Source organism: Elephantulus edwardii, unplaced genomic scaffold (assembly GCF_000299155.1).
Source record: "Elephantulus edwardii isolate Elephantulus edwardi_28Jun2011 unplaced genomic scaffold, EleEdw1.0 scaffold00033, whole genome shotgun sequence".
Classification (NCBI taxonomy): domain Eukaryota; kingdom Metazoa; phylum Chordata; class Mammalia; order Macroscelidea; family Macroscelididae; genus Elephantulus; species Elephantulus edwardii.
The window spans coordinates 2,119,499-2,138,905 of NW_006399783.1; positions in this window are offsets into that span (position 1 = coordinate 2,119,499).

Genomic DNA, 19,407 nt, shown 5'->3' on the forward strand with positions numbered 1-19,407 from the left:
TTTTGCATTAGCATGATCAAGTGCTCTGGGATTCCTGTTTTTCTCAGAGTCAGCCACAGTTTGTTATGATCCACACAGTCAAACACCTTTGCATAATCAAAAAAACATTCCTCTGGTACTCCCTGCTTCCAGCTCAGATTCATCTAACATTAGCTGCAATATCACTAGTACCATGACCCCTTCTAAACCCAGCCTGGATTTCTGGCTAGATTTATTCCTAAGTGTCTCAATTTGTGGCTGGCAATTATTTGTTGCTGTAGAGGAATGCCACTGATTTTTGCATACTGATCTTGTATTCTGCCACTCTTCTAAATTGGTCTACTAGATCTAACTTTTTTTTTTGTTTTGTTGTTGAGTTTTTTGGGTTTCCTGTGTCTATTATCATATCATCTAGGTAGAGTTCAAAATCACCACTGCTTTGACAATCTGTATGCATCTTATTTTTTTTATATTATTGTAGTGCCCCAGTAAATACTTCTGATATAAAATTGGAGTGTTGAAAGGGTGCATCCTTCTGTGATCCCTGTTTGTAATGAAAATGCTTTTAGTCTTTTTCCATTGAGAATGATTTTGGCTCTTGGTTTGCGTATATACATTTCACCATGTCAAGAAAATTTCTTTCTATTCCTTTTTTCTGAGTGTTTTAATCAGAAAAGCATGTTGGATTTTATTGATTACTTTTCTGCATCAATTGGTAGTGTCATGTGCTGCTTGTTCTTTGTTGTGTTAATGTGATGAATTATGATGATGGTTTTTCTTATGTAACCATCTAAACCATCCTTGCTTATCTCTTATAAATCTTTCTTGATCATGACAAATTATTTGTTTAGTTTGCTGTTGGATTCTACTGGCCAGGACTTTGTTAAGGATTTTTTGCATATGCATCAGATTGTTGGACAATGACTAGGGAGGTAGAAGGAGAATCGATGCCTTTTGAGCTGTGGTGCTAGAGAAGAGTATTGAATGTACCATAGACTACTAGGAAAACAGATTCATCCTTGAGAGGGTTAAACTGGGCTGCTCCTTGGAGTCCAGGTTTCTGGGACTTCGTCTGACATACTTTGGACATGTTGTAAGGAGGGATCAGTCCTTGGAGAGGGACATCATGCTTGTGAGGGTGGAAGGACAGCACAGGAGGGGAAGACCCTTTATGAGGTGGATTGATTCAGAAACTGGGGTAATTAGGATGGGTGTGTCAGAGGCAGTGTGATTGGCACGGGACAGAGCAGGGTTAATGGTTGTTGTATGCTGGGTGGCTATGAGTCAAAAGCAACTAGACAGCACATAACAGTAAATTGTACAAGTAGATGGAGTTAGACAATCAAAGGATCTGAACTCACTCAGCATTTCTTGAGCTGAAGAAACTGAAGAACAAATTCAAGTCTCCAGTTATAATAATTAATGATGTTTTGGGCAGAATATTAAATGATCCAGGAAACATTAAAAGAACATGGAAAAAGTATACAGTGTCATTATACCAAAAGGAATTGTCTGACACAAAAAAAATTTCATGAAACAACATACGAGCAAGAACCTGTGGTGAGGAATGAAGAAGTTCAAGCTACTCTGAAAAGAATTGGCAAAAAACAAGGCCCCAGGAACTGATGGCATATCGATTGACCTATAACAAGAAACAAATGCTACCCTGGATGTGCTCACCAAATTGTGCCAAGAAATCTCGAGGGCAATCACCTGGCTGACTGAAAGAGATCTATATTTAGTCCCATTTCAAAGAAAGGTGACCCAACAGACTGCATAAATTATCGACAATATCACTGATATCATATGTAAGCAAGATTGTGCTGAAGATTATCCAAAAATGAGTAGAACAGCGCAACAGCAGAAAACTGACTGAAGCGCAAGCTTGGTTTAGAAAAGGCCAAGGTACAAGAGATAATATAGCTAATGTCAAATGGATCTTAGCTGAAAGCAGAGAGTATCAGAAGAATGTCTGTATGTATTTCATTGACTATGCAAAGGAATTTAATTGTCTAGATCACAACAAACTGAGACAGAATCTGAGAAGAATGGGAATTTCAGAACACATGATTGTGCTTATGGGAAACCTATCCTTGCACCAGGAGGCAGTTGTCAGAACAAAGCAAGGAAACACTGCATGGTTCAAAATTGGGAAGAATGTATGCCAGGGATGTGTCCTGTCTCCATGTCTTTTCAATCTATATGTAGAACAGATTATCTGGGAGAATGAGCTCTATGAGGAGAAATGTGGCATCAGGTTTGGAAGTAGTAGACTCATCAACAGTCGGCATTATGCACATGACACCACTCTGATTGCTGAAACTGAAGAGGACCTGAATCACTTGCTGCACAAGGGTAAGGACTGCAACATTCAATATGGATTGAAGCTCAACGTCAAGAAAACAAAGATTTTTACCACTTGGCTGATTGGCAGCACCATGATAGATGATGACGAGATTGAGATAGTTGACAGCTTCAGTTTGCTTGGCTCTACAATCAACAATCTTGAGACCAGCATCCAGGAAATTAAATGATGAATTGCATTGATACAGTCGGCAATCAGAGACCACTCCAAAGTACTGAAGAGTAACAATGTCAGTCTGGAGACAAAAGTATATCTGATACAGGCCATGTTCTTTGCGATTACTTGCTATGCATCAGAAAGCTGGACAAGGACTAGGGATGATAGAAGGAGAATCGATGACCATGCTGTGGTGCTGGAGAAGAGTATTGAATATACCATCGACTGCTAAGAGAACAAACAAGTTTGTCCTGAAGAAGGTGAAATCCAGGCTGCTTCTTAGAGGCAAAGATTCTGAAGCTTCATCTGGCATACTCTGGACATGTTCAAATTGGGATTAGCCCTTGGAGAGGGACATCATGCTTAAGAGTGTGTAGGGCCAGTGCAAAAGAGTAAGACTCTCGAAGAGATGGATTGATTCAGTGACTGGGGTAATGGGGATTTGCGTGTCAGAGACAGTAAGATTGGCACAGGATACGTTATGGCTGTTGTACATAGGATTGCTATGAGTTGCAGGAGACTCGACAACACATAACAACAATAAACAGCATATTAATGACAGATTGGTTTGTAGTTTTCTTTGCTGGTAATATCTTCACCTGATTTTAGTATTAGAGTAATGGTTGCTTTATAGAATGACTTTGAGATGTTTCTCCTTTTTCTATTTTTTAAAATAAGTAAAATCAGTGCTAGATCATTGCTGAATATTTAGCAGAATTCAGATGTGAAGTCATCAGGGTGAAGACTTTTTTTCGTGGGGTGAGTCTTTTATTACCTGATCAATATCTTTTTCTATGATGGATCTATCCAAGTATTCTACATCTGTCTGTGTAAATCTGGGTACAGCATGAATTTAAAGGAATTTGTTAATTTCTACCAGGTTTCAAATTTATCAGAGTATGTTGCTATTATGTGTCATTGTGTCACCTGCCACTCATAACGACCCTATGTACAACAGCCATAAACCCTGCTCTATCCTGTGCCAGTCTTACGGTCTGTGACACATCTATCCCCATTACCCCAGTCACAGATTTAATCCATCCCATGGAGGGTCTTTCTCTCTTGTACGGACCCTCCCAAGCATGACATCCTTCTCCAAAGACTGATTCCTCCTTGGAACACACCCAAAGTATGTCAGACAAAGCTTTAGAATCCTTGCCTCTGAGGAGCAGCCTGGTCTCACACTCTCTAGAATTTAACTGTTTTCTTCTCCTAGTCAATGCTCTTCTCCAGCACCACAGGTCAAAAGCATCAATTCCTTTTCTATCATCCCTAGTAATTGTCCACCTTTCTGACGCATAGCAAGTAACTGCAAAGACTTTAACTGCAAATCTTTCTTTTAACTGCAAATAAGAGTATGAATCATGTGCACTTTAGTCTCCAGACTGACATCGTTGCTCTTCAGTACTTTGAAGATGTCCCTAACAGCAGACCTTCTAAATGCAGTTTGTCTTTAATTTCCTGGCTGTTGGTGCCAATATTGTTGATTGTGGAGACAAGCAAACTGAAGCTATCAACAATCTCAATCTCATCACCATCTATCATGATGGTGCCAATTGGCCCAGTGGTGAGAATCTTTGTTTTCTTGATGTTGATGTTAAATCCATATTGAAGGCTGCAGTCCTTGACCTTCTGGGCAAGTGCTTCATGCCTTCCTCAATTTCAGTAATCAGTGCTGTGTCATTTGCATAACACAGACGGGGTTGATGAGTCTTCCTCCAAACCTGATGCCACATTTATATCTTTCTTATAAAATGTATTTGCAATGAGTAAATCATTGATTGTAAAAAATTCTATCATTCTATCTCCAGCTTCATTTCTGTCACCAAATCCATATTTTCCAACTACTGATCCTTCTTCTCTGTTCCCAATTTTTGCATTCCTGTCACCCATTATTATTAATGCATCTTGACTGCATATTGCTTGGACCATGTGGTTCTTGTTCTTTGCTTTGTTCATATGATGAATAACATTGATTGTTTTTCTTATGTTGAACCATTCTTGCATAATTATTATGAATCCCACTTGGTCATGGTGAATTATTTCATTGATGTATCGCTGGATTCTATTACCCTGTATTTTATTCAGGATTTTTGCATCTATGTTCATAAGAGATATTGTGGTGGTGTCCTTTCCCTGACTTTGATAGCAAGGTTATGTTTGCTTCATAGAATGAGTCTGGAAGAATTGCATCTTTTTTTTTTAATTTTCTGAAATAGTTTATGTAGAATTTGTGACAGTTCTTCTCTCAATGTTTGATAAAATTCACTTGTACAACCATTTTGTCCAGGACTTTTTTTTGACATGAAGTCATTTTATTGCACTTTCAATTTCTTCTTTTATATTGGGTCTGTTCAGGTGTTTAGTTTTTGTTTGTGCCAGTTTATGTAGGTAGTGCATTTCTATGTATTTTTCCATATCCTTTAGGTTTTCATATTTTTTTGAGGAACGTTTTTTGTAATATTCTAATGTTGGCTTTTATCTCTCAAATTTTCAAATCTTGGTGGGAAGAGCCTATCTGTAAAAATTTATTATCCAAATGACCTTTGAGCCCTCTCATCATTTATAATATGGTAATGATATCTATTTCATCTTACTGATGTGAAAATTAAACATGAATATGCAAAGTAATTAGAACTGGAAAAAAACAAATAAAAACATTTTTATTCTTTTCTCATATTAATTTTAATGAAGGTAAAAAACATTTCTCACCTTTTTAAACCCAGATTTTAAAATATTTTCTAGGTCACAGTATTTCAGTTTATAAAAAAAAGAAAATTGTTAACAAGAATGATAAATGGGTTTCCACTTATTGTTGTCTATCCCAACATGATAACTTTTTCTTTTCCAAAGCATAGGATTCTCAAGAGCAAAGAATTAATGCTACTTGAAAGTTAGGTGCAGATGGCACTTAATATTAAGTAATAATATTTGAGTCAATTTTACTGCTCCATAGGGATGTACCCATTGTTTATTATTAGCCTTTAGTAAAATGTCTTAAGTGGGAAGAAAACATAGAAGACATATGAGTATGGGTATTTGCTGAGCTTTCCAGTGAAGTGCGTTACTGAAATTTTGCCAAACCTTAAAGTTCTGTTCAGAATTCTTATCAGATTGAATATTCTCTTCTCATCTGCAAAGAGACTAGCTACATAGCATAGTTTCTCTATGTGTGCTAATTGCTCTAATTATAGCCAACTTAATACACAAATCTACCTGATATGTGTTTCTTTTTTGAAAACCTAAAGCTGCATCAATGAAAGTGGATTTTTATGTGTTGATTCTTTTGCAGAGTCATTCATTCATTCAACTAAGAAATGGGCAAATTCTTATTCTTCTAGGTATTTTCGTATCTCTCTGTTTACATATACCTGTACTGTGTTTATATTTATATGTAGATAAAATTGCCCATTTAGAAATTCAGAAATTAGTTGACAGAATCTTCAAAATATGTTGTAGTTTATTTTTTTTTCTGCTTTGGTATTCTAAAATAAGAAAGACTTGATCACCAAATTTTGGTCACAATATGATAAATATTTGCCCACATAGCTGCCATCATACACAATAGTATTTCAGAAGATTCCTAAATGTACTATACAAGTAAATCTCTATCCACCAAGAAGAAATTGCTGTGCTAGATCTATTAAAATTGATTAGTTTTGCTCACAAAGAGACATCTTAAAATGTTATTTTAATACCAAATTGAAAGCACTATGAAAAAATAAGTACAAAAAAGAGGCTACGTAACTGTAAAGCAGAAGAAAAGTAAATCTTCATAGAAGTGGTGACATTAAAATTACATCCAGAAGAATAACTATCATTTAATAAAAGATACAATGTGTGGGAGTGAAATTTTCATACAAAAATAATGGCATGCACTTGTGTTCAAAAATTACAAATAAATATTTTCTTAGTAAATAATCAGTGGCAGAGGAGATATGGAAAATAATACTGGAAATATATATTTGTAATAAATAAATATTTATCAACCATTTATCGATATATACACATTAAACCATGCAGTGTTCCCGTGCTCTGTTCTAACGACTTCCCCCTGGCCCAAATATAGGTTTCATATTAGAACGATCAAGTGTTCTGGGATTCCCATTCTTCTCAGAGTCAGCCACAGTTTGTTATGATCCACACAGTCAAAGGCCTTTGCATAGTAAATGAAACACAGATAGACATTCCTCTGGTATTCCCTGCTTTCAGCCAAGATCCATCTAACATCAGCCATAATATCCCTAGTACCACGACCCCTTCTAAACCCAGCCTGGACTTCTGACAGTTCTCTGCTGACGTGCTGTTCCAGTCGTTTTTGGGTAATCTTCAGTAGAATCTTGCTTGCATGTGAAATCAATGAGATTGTTCTATAGTTTCCACAGTCTGTTGGGTCACCTTTCTTTGGGATGGGAACAAATATAGATCTCTTCCAGTCAGTTGGCCAAGTGGGTGTTCTCCAGATTTCTTGGCACAACTTGGTGAGCACGTCCAGGGCAGCATCTGTTAGCTGAAATATGTCAACTGGTATGCCATCTATCTATTCCTGGGGCCTTATTTTTTGCCATTTCCTTCAAAGCAGCCTGAACTTCTTTCATCACCATAGTCTTGCTCATATGTTGTTTCATGAAATTTTTCTGTCTGCCAATTCCTTTCTATACAGTGACTCAGTATATTCCTTCTATCTTCTTTTAATACTTCCGGGATCATTTAACATTCTGCTGAAAGCATCCTTGATTATAGCAACTCGAGGTTTTAATTTGTTCTTCAGTTTCTTGAATTTAAGAAATGCTGAACGAGTTCTGCCCTTTTGATTTTCTGACTCGAACTCCTTGAACGACTCGACGGCACATAACAACATCAACAACAACACATTAAACAATTTGGAAAATGCTAAGAATCTAAACATTATATCTTAAGACAAAGATGGAGTTTGTGTTCGTGTATTTGAAAAGGAGTTTTATGAGCCTAGTGATGCAATGGTTAAACTAACACTAAAAGGATGAGTGGTTTAAAACTCATGCAAAAGTTCCCCTGGAAAAAGAATAACGTGACAATCTGTTGTCATAAAAATTAAAACCATTAAAACTATGGCATTATAACAACACCCAACAACAATTATAAGAAGATAAGGAATCCCTGAGTGGTATAAAATCCCTGAGTGATTGGTTACTATTGGAACAGTACATTGACTGAAAGGTATCAGAACGAGCTGGGTTTAGAAGGGGTCGTGGCACTAGAGACGTTATTGCCAATGTCAGATTGATGTTGGCAGAAAGCAAAGAGTACCAGGAGAATGTCTATCTTTGTTTCATTGATTATAAAGGCATGTAACTATGTGGATCACAACAAATTGTTTCTAACCTTGAGAAGAATGGTAATCCCACAACACTTGATTGTGCTCATGTGAAACCTATACTTGGACCAGGAAGCGGTCCTCAGAAAAGGGCAGGGAAACACTGCATGGTCAAAAATCAAGAAAGGAGTTCATTAGGGATGCCTCCTGTTGCCATATCTTTTCAAACTATATGCAGAACAGATCATTTGGGAAGCAGGGATTTATGAGGAGAAGTATGGAATCAGGATTGGAGACTCATCAACAACTTACATTATGCAGATGACAGAACCTTGTTTGCTGAAACTGAAGAAGACCTGAAGTGTTTGCTGCAGAAGGTCAAAGACTGCAGCCTTCAATATAGATTAAAGCTCAAAATCAAGAAGACAAAGATTCTCACCACTAGACAATAGGTAGCATCATCCTTGATAGATGGAGAAGAGTTTGAAGTTGTTAGCAATTACAGCTTACATGGCTGCACAATCAAGCTTCTTAACAACAGCAGTCAGGAAATCAAAAGACGAATTGCATTGGGAAAATCTGTTGTCAGGGACCATTTCAGAACACTGAAAATTAATGGTGTCAATCTAGAGTTGAAGGTCACATAATCTAGACCATAGTCTTCACAATAACTTGTTATGTTTCAGAAAGTTGGACAATGACTATTTGTGCTGAAGAAGAGTCTTGAACACACCATGGACTGCCAAGAAAACAAATAGGTCTTTCTTGGAGAGGGTGAAACCAAGTTTCTCCTTGAAGGCTAGGATTTTGAAGGTCTATCTCATATACTTTGGGCACATGGCCAGGAAAGACTGATCCTTGGAGAAGGATGTTATGCTCAGAAGGGTTGAAGGACAGCACAGGAGAGGAAGACCCAGAATGATCTGGATTGATACAGTGACTGGGGCAATGAGGGCTTGCGTGTCAGAATCAGTGAGATTGGCTTAGAACATGGCAGGATTCAGAACTGTTGTACATAGGGTAGCTATGGGTCGCAGGTGACTCAACAGCACATAACAACATCTAACAGTAAATTTGAAAGTCTCTACCCACTTGTTTTAAGTTAGGGCCTGTGAAGTAAATGCTGAGTCATAGCAATCTAGTGAACAACACTTTGAAACCTTGCCCTATCCTGTACCATCTTAACAGTCTCTGTCATGCTAAAGTTTTGAGTCACTGTGTCAATTTTTGTCTGTAATGATTTTCCTCTCCTTCACTGACCCTCTCTACTCTTTTAAATAAAATGTGTTTTTTCCAAGAACTAGTGTTGATTGAGAACATATATTAAATATTTGAAGTGAAATTTCACCATACTTTGCTCTAAGGAGTGTCCTTCTTTCACTTACTCCAAGATATATGTACTTTTTCTTTTGGCAGTCTATAGTATATTCAATGTTCTTCACTAATTCCTCAATTAACAGACATTAATTATTCTTTAGTCTTCCTTATCATTGTCTAACTTTAAAAGGCATCCGAAGTAACTGAAAACACCATAGCTTAGGACAAACATAACTAAGTCTTTATAATGACATCTTGATATTCAGAACTTTAAAGCAGACTTTGACAGCATGTTTGGAGCACATTTTGATTTTTTGATTGATACTGCCATAGATACGGATTCAAGAAAAATGAAGTAACTTTCGATTTTAATAATCCTCCTATCACAATACTGTCTGTTGTTCCAGTGGTAAGGAGTTCTGAATCCTTGATGTTGAGATATAATCTATGTTGTTATTCTTCAGTAAGCACTGCACATTCTCTTCACTTTATGTAATCAAGATTGTGTCATCTACATAATGGATGTTGTTGCTAAGTATTCCTCCAATCATGATATCACATTTTTCTTCATGTAGTTTAGCTTCTTGAATGATTTTCTCAGCATACAGATTTAATGAGTATTGAGAAAAGATACAACCTTGACACATGTCTCTCCACATTTCAAACTATGCAGTCTCTCCTTGTTCTGTTTAAAATCTATAGATTTTTCAGGAGCACGATTAAGTGTTCTAGAGTGCTCTTTGTTTATAATAGTATCTTATAATTTGTTATGATTCATAGAGTTGAATGTTTTTGCCTTGTCAACAAAACATAAAATAACATGGTTTTAGTATTCTCTGTTTTAATTCAAAATATATCTAACATCACCAATGACATCTAGCTGGTTGCACAGTTTCTTCAGAATCCAGCTTAAGTTTCTGGCAGTTCCTTCTCGAAGTACTGTTTCAGCAATTTTTTAAATAATCTACTGTAAGATTTTACATATATGTAATATTAATGCCATTGTTCAATAACCATTGCATTCTGTTTGATGAATTTTGTTTAGAATTGGAACAAATTTGGATCTTTTCCAGTTCAGGTGGCTGCCTTCCAGATTTCTTGGTGTAAATCCTGAGCACTAATAAATTTTCCCAGAAGCTCCTCAAAAGAAAAACATGTTGATATACTTCCTAAAGATCACAACTATGAATCAGAATTGCCTTGAAAGAGTGATATGTTTGCTTATTTTCAATAGGAAGATAACTAAAGGCACACAGACTAAGCCATTCCTACTGAATGTTGCAAATGTTAGAAGATGTTAATATGACACATCGGTTGTCTTTTTCACATAGAATTACTTCCAATCTTTCTTAGGACTCGAAGTGTATTGATGCATTATGGGGTATTTAACCAACATGATTAAAGAAAGGGCTCAGAAGGTCAAATTATTTGGAAAGTACAAGGTTAAGCATCTTTAATGGATTTGTTGACTGAATATAAAAACCTTTTATATATTCATTAGTAATTTTAGGAGAACTAAAAATATCATGCCACAGATTTATATTGTACAGAACTGTTCATTATTTTTAATCTTCAATTTCACAGTATCTTGTAGTATTATTGTGTTCTGTATACAGATTGAAACACATTGCTCAAATAGGAAAAAAAAATTAAAATGATCTCTCAGAATGACAACTTCTAACACAGATTCCTGACCCTCTGGTAAGTTTTTCAGAGGAAGTAAATATCACAGGAGGAGATAACCTCATCTTTCTTCTGTAGAAGAGCTGGTGTATTTGAATTCTGTATTTTTTGCATTGGTGAAACAACTCCTTAACACTAAGGTGCCAGATTTCCCATTAATTGAGTGTATATAAAACAATAATGGGAAAATGGAAAATAAAATAATCATGTATATTGTTGACGTTGTATACCATCGAGTAAGAACCTACACCTTCCAACGAGCTTTCCAGAGTTTTCATAGGCAGTTTAATCACCTGGGAGGATTGCCATGAAGTTTCTTACCAGTAGGCCACCAGAGATGTGTACATATGTATACACACACACACACACACACACACACAACCAATATAGATAGATAGATGGATGGATAGATAGATAGATAATCTCTCAGCTGTCCTCCAAATTTCTTTACATAGACTGTTGAGCTCATTCAAGGTTTCACGTACGTGATAAAATGTCTCAGAGTTCAACCAATTCCTGGAACTTTATATTTATCAATGCCTTCAGTGAAACTTGAATTCATTTTTTCAATACCATTGATTCATGATCATATGCTACTTGCTGAAATGATTCCATGTTAGCCTATTCTTTTTGACAGGATGACTCTATGTCTTTGTTCCTTTTATGTTCTTCTTACATCATTGAATATATTGGTATTAGTATTACAATTCGAGACTTTCAGATGGATCACTGTTATTCTGAAACATCAGCCAATGAAAGTGCTTCACTGAGTGAAAGCTTAATTCCATACATATTATTTAGGCAGACTCTAGTCTTAAGTTGCCCTAATGAAAGATGACATGGGAAAATGCCTTAAATGATCCAGGAAGCATCAAAAGAAGATAGAAGAAATGCACAGTATCGTTGTACTAAAAAGAATCAGTTGACACTTAAAAGTTTCAGAAAGTACAATAAAATATAGCCAAAAGGATAAAGTTTGAAGCTGCATCGAAGGCACTGGATGAAAATAAGGACCCCGGAATCCTTGGTATACCAATGGATGTGCTTACCAATTTATGCCAGGAAATTGGGAGAAAAGTTACCTGACCTACTGAATGGAACAGATCCATCTTTCTCCCATTCTCAAGAAACATGATTCAACAGAATGTGGACATTATTTAACAATATCATTAATATCATATGCAAGCATATTCTGCTGAAGATCATCCAAAATAACTAAAACAGGGAACTTCCTGGAATGCAAATTGGGTTTAGAAGAAGTCATGACACCAAGGACATCATTGCTGATATCGGATAGGTCCTGGCTGAAAGCAGGGAATACCAGAAAATTTTATATTTGTCTTTTATTGGCTATGCAAACACATTTGACTATTATATCATAAACAATTATGTGTAACATTAAGAAGAACGGGAGTCTCAGAACACTTAAATATGTTCATAAGATACCTATACTTAGATTTAGAAGCTGATATCCAAATCAAGGAGACACATCACGGTTTAAAATGAGAAAAGTGTGCATCAGAGTTGTATTCTTTCCCCATACCTATTCAAAGTATGCTTAGCAAATAATTTATGAAGCTGGACTATATGAATAGAAAAGTGGCTTCAGTATTGGAGGAAGACTCAGTGATGACATAGGATATGCAGATGGCATAACTTTGCTTGATGAAAATGAGGAGGATATGAAACACAAGCTGCAGAAGATCAGGACTACAATCTTTGGCATGGATTATAGCTCAAGTTCAAGAAAACAATGATCCTCACCGAAGGACCAACAGTCAACATTGTGATAAATGGAGAAAGGATTGAAGCTGTCAGGGATTTAATCTTGCTCAAATCAACAATCAAAACCCTTTATAACAACACCTAGAAAGTCAAGAGATGTATAGTACTGGACAAGGCCACTTTCAGGGACCTGTCCTGAAGACTGAAGAACAATGAGATCAATTTGAAGATAAAAGTTTACCTGATTCAGGCCATGGTCTTTTCAATCACTTGCTATGCTGCTGATAGCTGGACAATGAATAAGGGTGACAGAAGAATTGGTGACTTGGAGTTATGGTGCTGAAGAAGAGAGTGTTGAATGTTCCATAGACTACCAAAATAACAATCACATATATTTTGAAAAATGTGCAGCCACCGTGCTACTTGGAGGCAAAGATGGTGAAATTTCATCTCTCAGACTTTGGATATGTATGTAGTTAGGCGAGGCTACTCCCTGGAAATGGATATCATATCATGCTTGGAAAGATGGACGATCAGCAAAGGAAAGGAAGACTCAGTGAGATAGATTGATATAGTTACCTCAGAAATGGGCTGTATGTGACAGAGATGATGTGGATTGCACAGGATAGGGCATTGTTCAGGTTGGCTGTTCATACAGTCATTCTGAGTTGTACTTGAATTGAAACCACCTAATAACAAACACTACTATAATGAAACAATTGCATTTTGAGTGCTTTCCAACCTGACGATTTCATCTTTAAGCCTCATAATAAGCAATATCACAACATTATTTGTGAGGTTTTCTAGGGCCTCTCAATTCTGAAGTGGTTTGTCAGACCTCCTTCTTAGTTGTCTTAGTCTGGAGGCACTGCTGAAACCTGTCTAGCAGATTTTGTTGCTAGTATTTGAAATAACAGTGCTATAGCAACCAGCAACACAGTAACATACAAGCCACCATTGTACAGTAAAGAGAAAATTACTAACAGAGAAGAAGATAGAATTGCTGATGACAGACAAATATTAGCTTAAAGCAGACAACATTAGAAAGTTGTTTTATTTTCTTAATCACATGTAGTTATTGACTGTGTGCATCATATTAAATTAACATTAAAAAGAATGGGAGTTCCAGAATACTTGTGTTCATGTGAAACCTATACATAAACAATAAAGCAGTTAGTCAAACAAAACAAATGTTTCTCTGTCTGGTTTAAAATCAGGAAAGTTGTGTGATGTCTGTATGTAGTCATTGAAAAAGAAATGCTTGGGAAAATAGAGGGCCTGCAAAGTACAGGAAAACCCTCAATAAGACAGACTACTTAGTTATTGCAAAAATTAGCTTAAGCATGTTCACGATTGTGAGAATGGCATGTTGTTTCTAAGTGTCATTGAGTCAACTATGACTCATAGCCATCCTATGAACAAAGGATCTGAAACTTATCCTATCCTGTGTCACTCTCATTATCTCTGATGTGATTGAGCCCATCTTTACAGTCATGGTGTCAACTCATCTTGTTCAGGATCTTTCCTTCGCAAACTATCCAATGTTCCCAGCATGATATATTTTTCCAGGGTCTGCCCCCTTAAATGTGTCTGAAGTATGGAAGATGACATTTCACCAGCCATGCCTCTAAGGGGCACCCTGGTTGCACTATCCCCAGGATATATTTGCTTACTCTTTTGGCAGTCCATGGCATATTCAGTACTCCTCTTGAGCACTACAACTAAAATATATTGACTTTGTGTTATTATTGTTGTTATCCTTATTCATTGTCCAACTTAGAGACACATAGCAAGTAACTTAAAAGACCATGACTTCAATCAGGTTCATCTTAGCTTGGAAACTGATATTGTGGCTCCTTAAAACTTTGGGGAAGTTCTTCACAGCAGATTACCTGGTACAACGGGGTGGTGTTGGGGTGTTTTGGTTTTTTTTTAAGTTTTATTTTACACTAGTTTGATTACAAAGTTTGTATACCTTTTGTTTCACACTATCCTTCATTCACACTGTGTTTCATATTATCATTCTGATTCATTAGATTTTATAAAATTAATCAACATTGAGTTATGCCCACTATTGCCCTTTCTTTCTAGATCTCTCCTGGATTTTCCCATTTCCTTAACCCACTCTCCCTCCATCTATCAAATTGTGTGACCCTATTATTTTCCCTCACTCACCCATCCTCACCCATCTATTCCTACCCTTCCCCTACTTGGATCCTCATAAGCAATTTACTAATTCTCTATTTCTACAATAATTATCTCATGCAGTATTTGCAATATGGTGTTTTTTTTGCAGGATTGTTTTGTTTTTTAATTTCTTGACTGTGAGTTCCATGGGTTTTGATTGCAGACCCAAGCACGTTGAAATTGTTTACAACATCAATCTTTTCTCCATCTGTCATAATGTTTCTATTGTCCTAGTGGTGAGAATATTATAGGATATGATAAAAGATTGTAGTTGATTCAGAAGCACCCATCAACAACAATAACACCAAAAATGAATGGGTCATATTGTTGTTTATCTATAATTACTAGTAAGTGTGTGAAAAAGTATTGAAAATATAAAGAATTTTCAAATATAAAATGCATTGCTTTTATTGTACTTTTTTGTTATTATTGTTGTTGTTATTAAGTGCCATTGAGCCTAGTACAACTCACAGCAACCCTATGAACAAAAGATCTGAACCCAGTCCTGTCCTGCACCATCCGTACACTTCCTGACATACAAGAGCCCACTGCAGCAGTTACTGTGCCAATCCACCTGGTTGAGGGTCTTCCTCTCCTTTGCTGACCCTCAACCCTTTCTAATATCATGTTCCTCTCCTAGCACCTCCTAGGAGTAACATGTCCACAGTATGTGAACCAAAGCCTATTCATTCTTGCCTCCAAAGAGCACCCCAGCTGCATCCTCTCCAAGACATATCTGTTTGTTCTCTTGGCCACCCATAGGATGGTCAGTGCTCTTCTCCAACACCACAGCTCAAAGGTGTCAAATCTTTTCCTACTCTCCATATTTACTGTCCAGCTTTTAAATGTATAACTTATGATCAGAAAGACTATGGCCTAAATCAGACACACATTAGACCTCAAATTGGCATCACTACTCAATAATTGATTTTCACAGTGCAATATGTCTCCTTATTTCCTGAATGCTTGAACCAAGGTTATTAGCTGTGGATTCAAGTTGTCACATGCCAAAGAATGAAACACTGACCTGTCCTGGCACGACCTTCACAATTTTACTATATTTGAATCCACTTTTACAGCCACTGTATCTACTCATCTTGCTTATTGTCTTCTTTTTTGCTGTCTCATCACTCTTTATGAAGCGTGATGAACTTCTCCATTTTAATGTCAGGAATGATCTGAGTATGATCTCATTTGATCAGATGTTAATTAGACTCCCTCCACAAACTTGAAGGCATAATTGACATTTTAATTCTAGATTTCTGATGCAGATGCTGAACTCTTAAAAGGCTTAACCCCTTAATTTTTGCAGAAGTATTTCTTTTTTTCTGATTGAAAATTCATCATAAAACCATAAATCCTAGAATACTAATTGGTTTTTGTTTGTGGTGTTTTGTTTGTTGTTATTTTGTTTTGTCCCCCGCCCCTTGTTGTATTCTATTGAGATGGATCTGACAGGAGGAGAATGCCTCTCCTTCTCTAGCAGAGCACCTAGCGGATCTAGCTGAAGGATCTACGTGCCTTCAGCTTCTTGCCAAGAGGCTACCAGAGCTCCTTCTTACTGTTTTTATTATTCAGTCTGCTAAGATTAGTAGCAGACTAGTTATGAGAAGTCTTGAGTCAATATAATCCCAAATACTTAACAAGTCCATAATTTCTAACATCAAAACCTCATCCTTGATTAAGTTCCCCAGCTCCTTTATGTCCCCTTTATTTGATGATTCATTGGAAGGTCATCCAGAGACTCAGACTTGTCAGAGGAATTACTCATATGACTGTAGGTATTCGAACTGGTTTTGCAGAAACTGGTAAGCAAAGGCCAGAAGGACATAGCTGATGCTGAAGGCTTGGGGTAAGTCAACAAGTCATCTGCCTGTCCTGTGTTGATATCTGCACACATCCTCAGAGTGTGGAAAGCGTTGTCTTACACTGATATCAGTTGTTGATGATTTGCAAGATCAGAAGTCCCTAAGATAGCTAGAGACCATTTCCCCAAGAGGCGGCTAATGCAGTGGATTGAAAAGTCAATATTTAAAGTAATTTACCGACACCACAAAGCACCTCCTGGATTTTCTAGTCATTGTCTCTCATTATGTGAAGGATCAACTTCCCCTTACCATCATCTATATTCACAGAAGTATGTAAACTAGCTACTTCAATTGCTTTGTCTTAATCCCCTCATTGTAGTTAAATTGATTCACCCAGTCCTTTGGGGAGACAAGCTTGACTTTTTCTCTGAAGAATCTTCTATTATAGTTGAAACTTTGACAGTCTGCATCTATAAACAAAGGTCTAATCCACAGCAAACTACCAGGTAATAGTAATCAACACTAGCTCACAGAATGAAAGAGCTTCTCTTCATCTGATTGGGTTCTAGTCAATGCATTCCCAGTCATATAGTGCTAAGTTCAAATAATCATCAGCCAGAAACTGAAGAGTCCAAACTTCTGTGTTTCAGACTAGCTGGTCTCTTTACTCAATCTTATTAACCCTACGTGGGCTAAGTCAGAACATTAGGGATTTTCAGGACTTACTGCTCCACAAACTAACAACTCTTCTTATTTGTCCATTCATCATGCCACGTGGACAGTGCTGACGGAACATGTCAAACTCAACTGTCTCTTCTTTATTGTATGTCTTCCACTTCCACTCATCAAGTGACCCAGGTGGCTACCACGAGTTAAACACATTCACCAGCTTTCTTGAAGTCCTGGTGAGGGAGTTGTGATCCTTTCCTCTTTGTCTCATCAACTAGTCCAGGTAGTCATTATGACTTGAGCATACTTATAAGATTCCTTTAACATCAAGTCCTCAAGAGGGAGCTCTGATAAGCATCAGCTTTACCTTGACTCTGTTCATTAACAAAATCTCTCTTTTTCTACTTGTTTTCTTTCAAAAATATAACTCTCTTCAAAGTTCTGTGTAGGACTTACTATTTTTTGGTTAAGCTCCACACTCTGTAAAAAATTCTACTACTTACTACAAGTGTTTTTTTAAGGGAAAAGTATACCTCTTTTGAATATACAATTAATACTCAACTGGCTTACAAGTTTCCTCTAAATAGCAAAATATACCATTATTGTAGCATATACTTAAAGAATCATGTCTGAATGCGTATCATAAAGACCTAGAGACAAGTAGAGTGATCCAGCTTTCTGTATTTCAGACATCATCTATTGTTGCTCACTTCCCCACTTGGACACAGTTTTCTTTTAAAGAACTTTATGGATGGGAGCTAACAATATTCCAATATGTGGGATATGAGTCAACCCAATTAGGCCAATCAGACATTAAACATCCTGTTCAGTCTTGGTAGTAGGCAGTGACCGCAGGTTGTTCTTATTTACCAGTGGAATGTAATGTGTTACAGGTTATTCCTAAGAAATTTAGTATTTGAAAAGAGGTCTGTAAGTTTGCTGGATTTATCAACCAACCTCTGTTGGTCATGTGGGCAACCATTATTTTGAAATCATCCCTAAGCTGTTCTTTAGTTTTTCATATTAACAGGATATTGTCAATGTAATGCATAATTACACTAGATGTCTGTATCAAATCCAAGTCTCTTCCAACTAGGTTATGGCTGTAGGCTGGCAAATTCAGGTAATGCTGTGGTAAGACTCTAAAGGTAAACTGAGGTTCTTCCCATGTGAAAGTATACTGGCAGGTTTTTTTTGTTTTTTTGTTTATTTTTTCTGAGAATGGAATGAAGGGGAAAAGGCATTTGCAACATCTATCACTGAGTACTACTCTCCTTTGTCTGCTGTGTTTTCTCGCCTTTCATATGATGCCTGAGACGGCTGAAATCACAGGTGGCACTACTTTCTTTAGGCATCAATAGAGTACAGTTAACCTCTGCAAGTCATCTGTCTTTTTTACACGCTGTACAGCATTGTTAAAACAGAGAATTTGTTGGCACCAACACTCCAACCTTTAGTATATCTTTTTTTTTGTTGTTATCACCATTCTTTATTTTATTTTTTAAATTTTAATTTATTATTAATTTCAGTAAAAATTTACATAGCGTTTGGATTTTCATTCATTCATTGTTGCACTTTTATCCCCCCCCCCCAACCTCCCCTCAGTACACTACCCTCTTGGAAAAGTAAAAGAAATATTCTTTCATTGTTTTACAAACCCTCCCCCAGGTCCACTCCACCATGTGGCCTTTAATCTAGACTCCTGTCATGACAAAAATACCTATTCACGTATAACCTTTAAACAGTTTTCTCCCTTATCTGTTTCAATGCAGTATACATTACTAAAACCATCTTTCTCAGTCTCTCCCCAACCCCAAAGTCAGTCCTGTTTTACAACAGTGACACCATGCAGTATTTGTCCTTTTGTGACTGAGATACTCACTCAGTATAATGTCCTCCAGGGTCACCCATTTTGAATAATATTGCATAAGTTCCTTGGTTTTCAATGCAGCATAGTATTCCATTGTGTGAATATACCACAGCTTCTCTATCCATTTGTTTGTTGATGGCCACTTAGGTTGATTTCAACTCCTTGCTATTGTGAACAAAGCTGCGAAAAACATGGGTGTGCATATATCTACTTGAATGTCAGTTCTGGTCTGTTTGGGAGAAATTCCCAATAGTGGAATTGCTGAGTCAAATAGTGTCTCTATTTGCAACTTTTTGAGAAAGCGCCATACCGCCTTCCACAGTGGTTGCACCATTTTACACTCCCACCAACA